This window comes from Silene latifolia, chromosome 8 (genome assembly GCF_048544455.1).
Source record: "Silene latifolia isolate original U9 population chromosome 8, ASM4854445v1, whole genome shotgun sequence".
Taxonomy (NCBI): Eukaryota; Viridiplantae; Streptophyta; class Magnoliopsida; order Caryophyllales; family Caryophyllaceae; genus Silene; species Silene latifolia.
This window is the reverse complement of record NC_133533.1, coordinates 48690878-48696910: the sequence shown is the minus strand read 5'-3', so window position 1 is coordinate 48696910 and position 6033 is coordinate 48690878. Positions and strand designations below refer to the sequence as shown.

Sequence of the window (6033 nt, the reverse complement as noted above, 5' to 3'; positions counted from 1 at the left end):
ATCCTCCTGTCTATGTTATTCCATTTCTTTCCTTGTAACACCCCCTTCTTACTCGGCCAAGGTAATCGGGAGATGTCACCATCTTGGATTTCGGAGACAGTGAGATCGGAATTATAATTAAGTAACATTTTATATAAGCAACATATTTAATGAATTACATAATGAATAATTGAATAACAAAGGTGAATTATACATTTTACAACTCAACTAAAGTCTGTGTCATCTACCAACTATGCAAAATTTGGTTTGCTCTTATTGGACAGTAATATATTCAGATTTTGCTTCTTTATTAACCAATGACCCGATGGTGGCGATTCACCGGAGCTTTAGTTTGCTCTATTGGACACAGCGATTTCTTCGATTTATTTGGAAATGATGGGTGTTTAATTTGAAATTTAGTTCCGTTAAGTTTCGAGGAAATTGAGTGCTGTCATGGTTGAAGAAAGATTGAAACTTCAAGGAAATTGGGGATTTTGGGATTTTACTGTCTTAATTTTGATAGATAATTGGGTCAAAAGGGTTGATCTTGAAAGTCAATGATTAACATTGACCTTTAACCCTTAGTTATAGGTAAGTAACTTTCAATAGCTGGTCACCAATATGTAGGGTTCGTAGAAGATAGCTTTTAAAGTTGAGCTTATTCTCAAATTATTGTAAGGTCAGCTTATTTAGAGAAGACTGGTTAAAGGTCGGATGGTTTCTGTCAATTGAGGTATAAATGTTGTGTGAGAATGTGAAAGTCTAATACTCTGCAATTAAAATGTTTGCGCGAGAATAATATCAAGAGTATGACTAAGCTTGGTCCTATGAAAACAACGGGAATACATTCTTGTACATGCACATGAGAGATACCAACTACTTTTTGAAACTAGCAGTTCTAGTTGGAATATTAAGGTGTTTCTCAAAAAGTTTAGAGCCTATTTTATATTCACGCTTGAATCGCATTAACTCAATCGATACACAACATGGATTATTTGGAATTTTATCTATCTTTGACAATTATTGCCATGAAAGATATATAGCTCAATGAAAGTAGCATCTTCCTACCACAAAGTCCCTTCAACTTCACCACTTGTCCACTTTCACGATGTATATGCTATTGATACGGTCCGGTGAACATATCTAGTTCAATTGTTATCAATGCATCTATCTATGCACTTAAAAAACATCGCTTTTTGAGTTTAGCAATATACTATTCCCTCCCTCTCAATTATTTATTTGCTTTTGATTAAAATGTATCTTATGAAAAATAAAAAAATAAAATAAATAATTGGAAAAAAGGAGTATCATCATTTAATTTTTTTTCTTAAATAGTGTTGAAACCCAAACTATTTAACAAAATAGTGCATGTTTCAAACTATTACCAAAAATGTGTCAAACGTCATCATTTCTTGTTTTTTTTTAAAAATTTAGAACTAAGTTATCTAGGAGAACGACAAGTTATGTGTCCCAAATTCCAAAACACAAACATGTCTGTTATTTGAGGTCTTAGCTTCTCGTTGGGATAGCGAGAAGTTGCTTAACATAGCTATGTTAAATCATGTTCAAGGGTTTTGCACATTAGTTTGGGTCGAGTTCCATCCAACATTGGAGCATAAATTCGAGCCGGCGAGATTCACGTAAAGTCACAGTGAAATTTTTCTAAAGTTCTTATCGGATTTAACAAAGTCGTGTGAAGCTAAAACAAAGCTTTTCGGGCAAAGTTAAAGAAAACTCGGTCCATCGGTGGTAGAATGTGTGTGTCAAGATTAGTTTTATAATAAAGATGCTACTATTATTGGAGTCCTAGAACGGTGCAAAAGCCATAAGAAAAAAAGAATAGAAAATATAAGAAAAAAAGCAAACATGGAATAAATGGCAAATATTGAATTCAATGAAATTCCAGTTAGAAAGTTCAACATACAAGACACTCAAATTCAGCCATGTAAATTATGCCTGATGGTTTAATCATGTCAAGGATAAGATTGCAAGGAATTAGCGTTATGCAAACATATCAACTCGGAATCGGAATCTCCCTTAGACGGTGTTGTGTGGAGCTCCTGACTCATCCATTTACGGGACAGAACATTATGCAAACATTATCAAAATGTCATCTGATGTACGATAGGGTAGTTAGATATTGTGTACTTTATCCGTGCTCAAATTTTGGTATAGTAGAAAAGGTAACAAAGATATTGAATTGACCCCTCAAATCGTGCAATTTTCGTAGTTTGGAAAGCAATTTCAATCAGACAGAGTATGTAGCATCGAAACGAATACAGATGTAAAAAAAACGTGACACGACAAGCATCCCATAAATTGTACGCTAGATCACAAAGGCTCGTTATGCAAACACTTGGTACCTATTGTAAAAAGTTAATATTTTGATATTAATTACTAACTATTTATTGATTATCAAAAAGAGGACTAAAATTGGTAATGTTTACTCTCTCTGTCCCGGTCATTTGTTGTTCTTTTCCATTTTGGGGTGTTTAAGTCAATTGTTGTCCTTTCTATTTTAAGAATGGACTTAATGAGCAATATGATCATTTACACTCAAATTATTTCACTTGTCCTTTGGTAATTGACTCCCTCCTCTTTCCTTGTTTTTTTGTGCCAAAATCAAAGGACAACAATTGACCGGGACGGAGCGAGTATCAGTTTACCCTTTAAATTATTTAAAAAAATATGAGCATGGGTCATGTTAATAATTAAAAGTAAAACTTGAAAATTTAAAAAAAAAAAAAAAGTCTTTTGTTAAATTTGTCAACCTTAGATAATTAGTTGTCAATTACCACATTTTCTTTGTCTATAAACAAGGGAGTTTAGTTAATTCAAGTGATCATACAACCAGCGAAACAACTAACACATACACTTCATTTACTCTTTCTCTAATTCTAGAACTTTAAAAAAAACTAAGATGGTCCATCAAATCAATGAAATTTATGAACAAGCTCAATTTCAATTAATTCGACTCCCCCATATTCATACCTCTTCTAAGGTATTTTATATGTTCCATGCAGTTTCATGTAACGAAATTTAAAGAAATATAATCATTATAGTTTTGTTGAGTTGGTTTGTGTATTTCTCAAAAAAGAGTTCTAGTTGGAACAAATTTCATTATAGACTTATGTGAAAATAGTCCTCGGTGGTGACTGACTGTAAAACGGACGAGAGACATGAGGTAAATTGTCGGCTAACCATTTTATATCAAGTTTTTTTTCGTCAAATTTCTTTGCCCATTTCATTTTATCAGATTCGGCGGATGATTCACCACTAAAGAAATTGTTGTTTCTACCGGATGATTCACCAACAAAGAAATGGTTGTTCCTATTAACAACCATTATAGATATAGTTTATGGATTTTTTTTATACAAATTTTCATCTTTGACAGCACCACCCGTCGCAAACTTGCGACGGGTCAAATACATATCATATTGCATGGAACGAATAGCAGGTAGAATATAATTTTTGTAATATAAAACAGGCAAGTGGGGGTATGAGGAGCATGTGGCTCTACACTTTCAATACTTTTTAATTCTTTTTTATTATTTCTTATACCAATGTGGGGGTCCGCCACTTTTTTTGTATCATCACTTTCTATCCTAACAACGACATTCCCATCCACCATTTCATTTTTCTTTTATTCATCATCTACTTCATCTCCTTTATCCATTAGCCAATATTCATCTCATTTATTATCACCATAAAATTCATTATTTCATTAACTTTAATAACATTGATATCTCATTCCAAAATTATGTTATGTTTTTCATATCTTCTCTATTTTTACCCAAAACACTCACTTTCTAATCAAACATTTAAACTCTATTTTTACACCACATCTTCATCTTGTTCGTTATAACTTAAGAAAAACTCAAATTAATACCACTTTTATTAAAATTTATAACACATGGTAAGGAAAAAAGTAGCAAAAAAGACATCACCTAAGAAGAAAGCAAAACGACACATGCAAGTTTTTTGTTCTTAATTTTTTATTTTAATGTTCTGGATTTTTGATTTTATTGTTAGGTTGTTTTTTTGAGGTTTGTTGTTATTTGTTTGTTTTGCATCCATTTTATGTTTCTTTTAAATTTAAAAATTTGAGTTTGCTCTATTTGTTTTTTTTTAATGTCTATGGGTTTTATCATTTTGTATATTGTTTAATTATCTTTTATAGAAATGTCTATATTTTTCATTATAATGTTACCATTACAATTTACACAGATATTGAAATTTCAAAGTTTATAATTATGAATGTTTGAATCAATTCATAAGATTTTTTAATTGTTTTATAAAGTGACATGAACGAGCGACGTTTTTTCAGTATTTTATGATGAATCAATATATAGTTATTTGTCATCTGAATATGTAGGTAGTTATCATCTGAATATGTGTAGTTTTGAACTTATTGTTGCCCTGTCAACCTGCCTTTATTGCCTTTGTGGCTAGTGCATGTACTTTTATTTTGTATTGTGTATTTTTTTCTTGTAGTATAATGCATTTAGTTAGATAAACATTTTATGTTTACAATTATGTGAATTATTTTTACAGTTTATGCTAGTGTGTAGCAACATTCTCAACTGTTTTCGATTTATGTTCACATCTATATTCAGAATGTCACCGTCCTTTGTTTGATAACATATGATTCATTAATATAAACATGGTTTTTATATGTGAACATAAACATATGGTGTTTCTGTCATGTGTATGTGATCATAACTTGTGTAACAGTTTATGTTACTATAATGCTTTTAGTTTGGTGAACATGTAATGTTTACAATTATGTGAATTATGTTTACAGTTTATGATAGTGTGTAGTAATATCCCATCTTCCTTTGATTTATGTTAACATTCTTATTGAGAATGTTGTCATCCTTTCTTTGGTAATATATGATGCATTAATATAGCAATTTTTTGGCTAAAAATATAATCATTATTGATAAAAATGTGAACAATATTTTTCGAAACATAATAAATGAATATGTAAACTTTTTTCAAATATGTTAACAGATTCGTCGGATGATTCACCACTAAAGAAATTGTTGTTTCTACCGGATGATTCACCAACAAATAAATGGTTGTTTTTATTGAAGGTAAAACAAAGCTTTTCGGGCAAAGTTAAAGAAAACTCGGTCCATTGGTGGTAGAATGTATGTGTCAAGTTTAGTTTTGTAATCAAGATGCTACTATGATTGGAGTCCTAGGACGGTGCAAAAGACATAAGAAAAAAAGAATAGAGAATATACAAAAAAAAAAGCAGACATGGAATAAATGGCAAATACTGAATTCAATGAAATTCCAGTTAGAAAGTTCAACATACAAGACACTCAATTTCAGCCATATAAATTATGCCTGCTGGTTTAATCATATCAAGGATAAGATTGCAAGGAATTAGCGTTATGCTAACATATCAACTCGGAATCGAAATCTCTCTTTGACGGTGTTGTGTGGTGCTCATGACTCATCCGTTTACGGGACAAAACATTATGCAAACATTATCAAAATGTCATATGATGTATGATAGGGTAGTTAGATATTGTGTACTTTATCCGTGCTCAAATTTTTGTATAGTAGAAAAGGTAACAAAGATATTGAATTTGTAACACCCCGGCCCAAACCGGGTCGGGAGCGGTTACTTATGATAGCTCACCAGGCTGTGTACATGGCTCACTGATCAACACAGGTCTTTTATAGCGCATTTTGTCCTCACTCATGCGCATCTCGAGAACCTTCGCAGGAGGTCACCCATCCTAAGACTACTCCCAGCCAAGCACGCATAACTTTGGAGTTCTTTTGCATGGATGACCATAAAAGAAAGTGCACTTTGTTGATATGAGTAGTACTTCCAATCCCTTTAAGCACTAGTCATTTAAGCCTATCACTAGACCTCTTTAATTAACATGGGGTGTTACAGAATTGACCCTTCAAATCATACAATTTTCGTAGTTTGGAAAGCAATTTCAATCAGACAGAGTATGTAGCATCGAAACGAATACAGATGTAAAAAAAACACGTGACACGACAAGCATCCCGTAAATTTTACACTAGATC

At 32.0% G+C, this 6033-nt stretch overlaps 1 long non-coding RNA gene across 1 annotated transcript; it reads left to right on the top strand.

The window, feature by feature from the left end:
- The first annotated feature begins 3624 nt into the window (after positions 1-3624).
- Positions 3625-5631, top strand: LOC141594339 (uncharacterized). The gene is made up of 2 exons (XR_012522135.1): positions 3625-3951; positions 4993-5631. It is a non-coding gene; the product is annotated as an uncharacterized LOC141594339 (long non-coding RNA).
- The last annotated feature ends 402 nt before the right edge of the window (positions 5632-6033 follow it).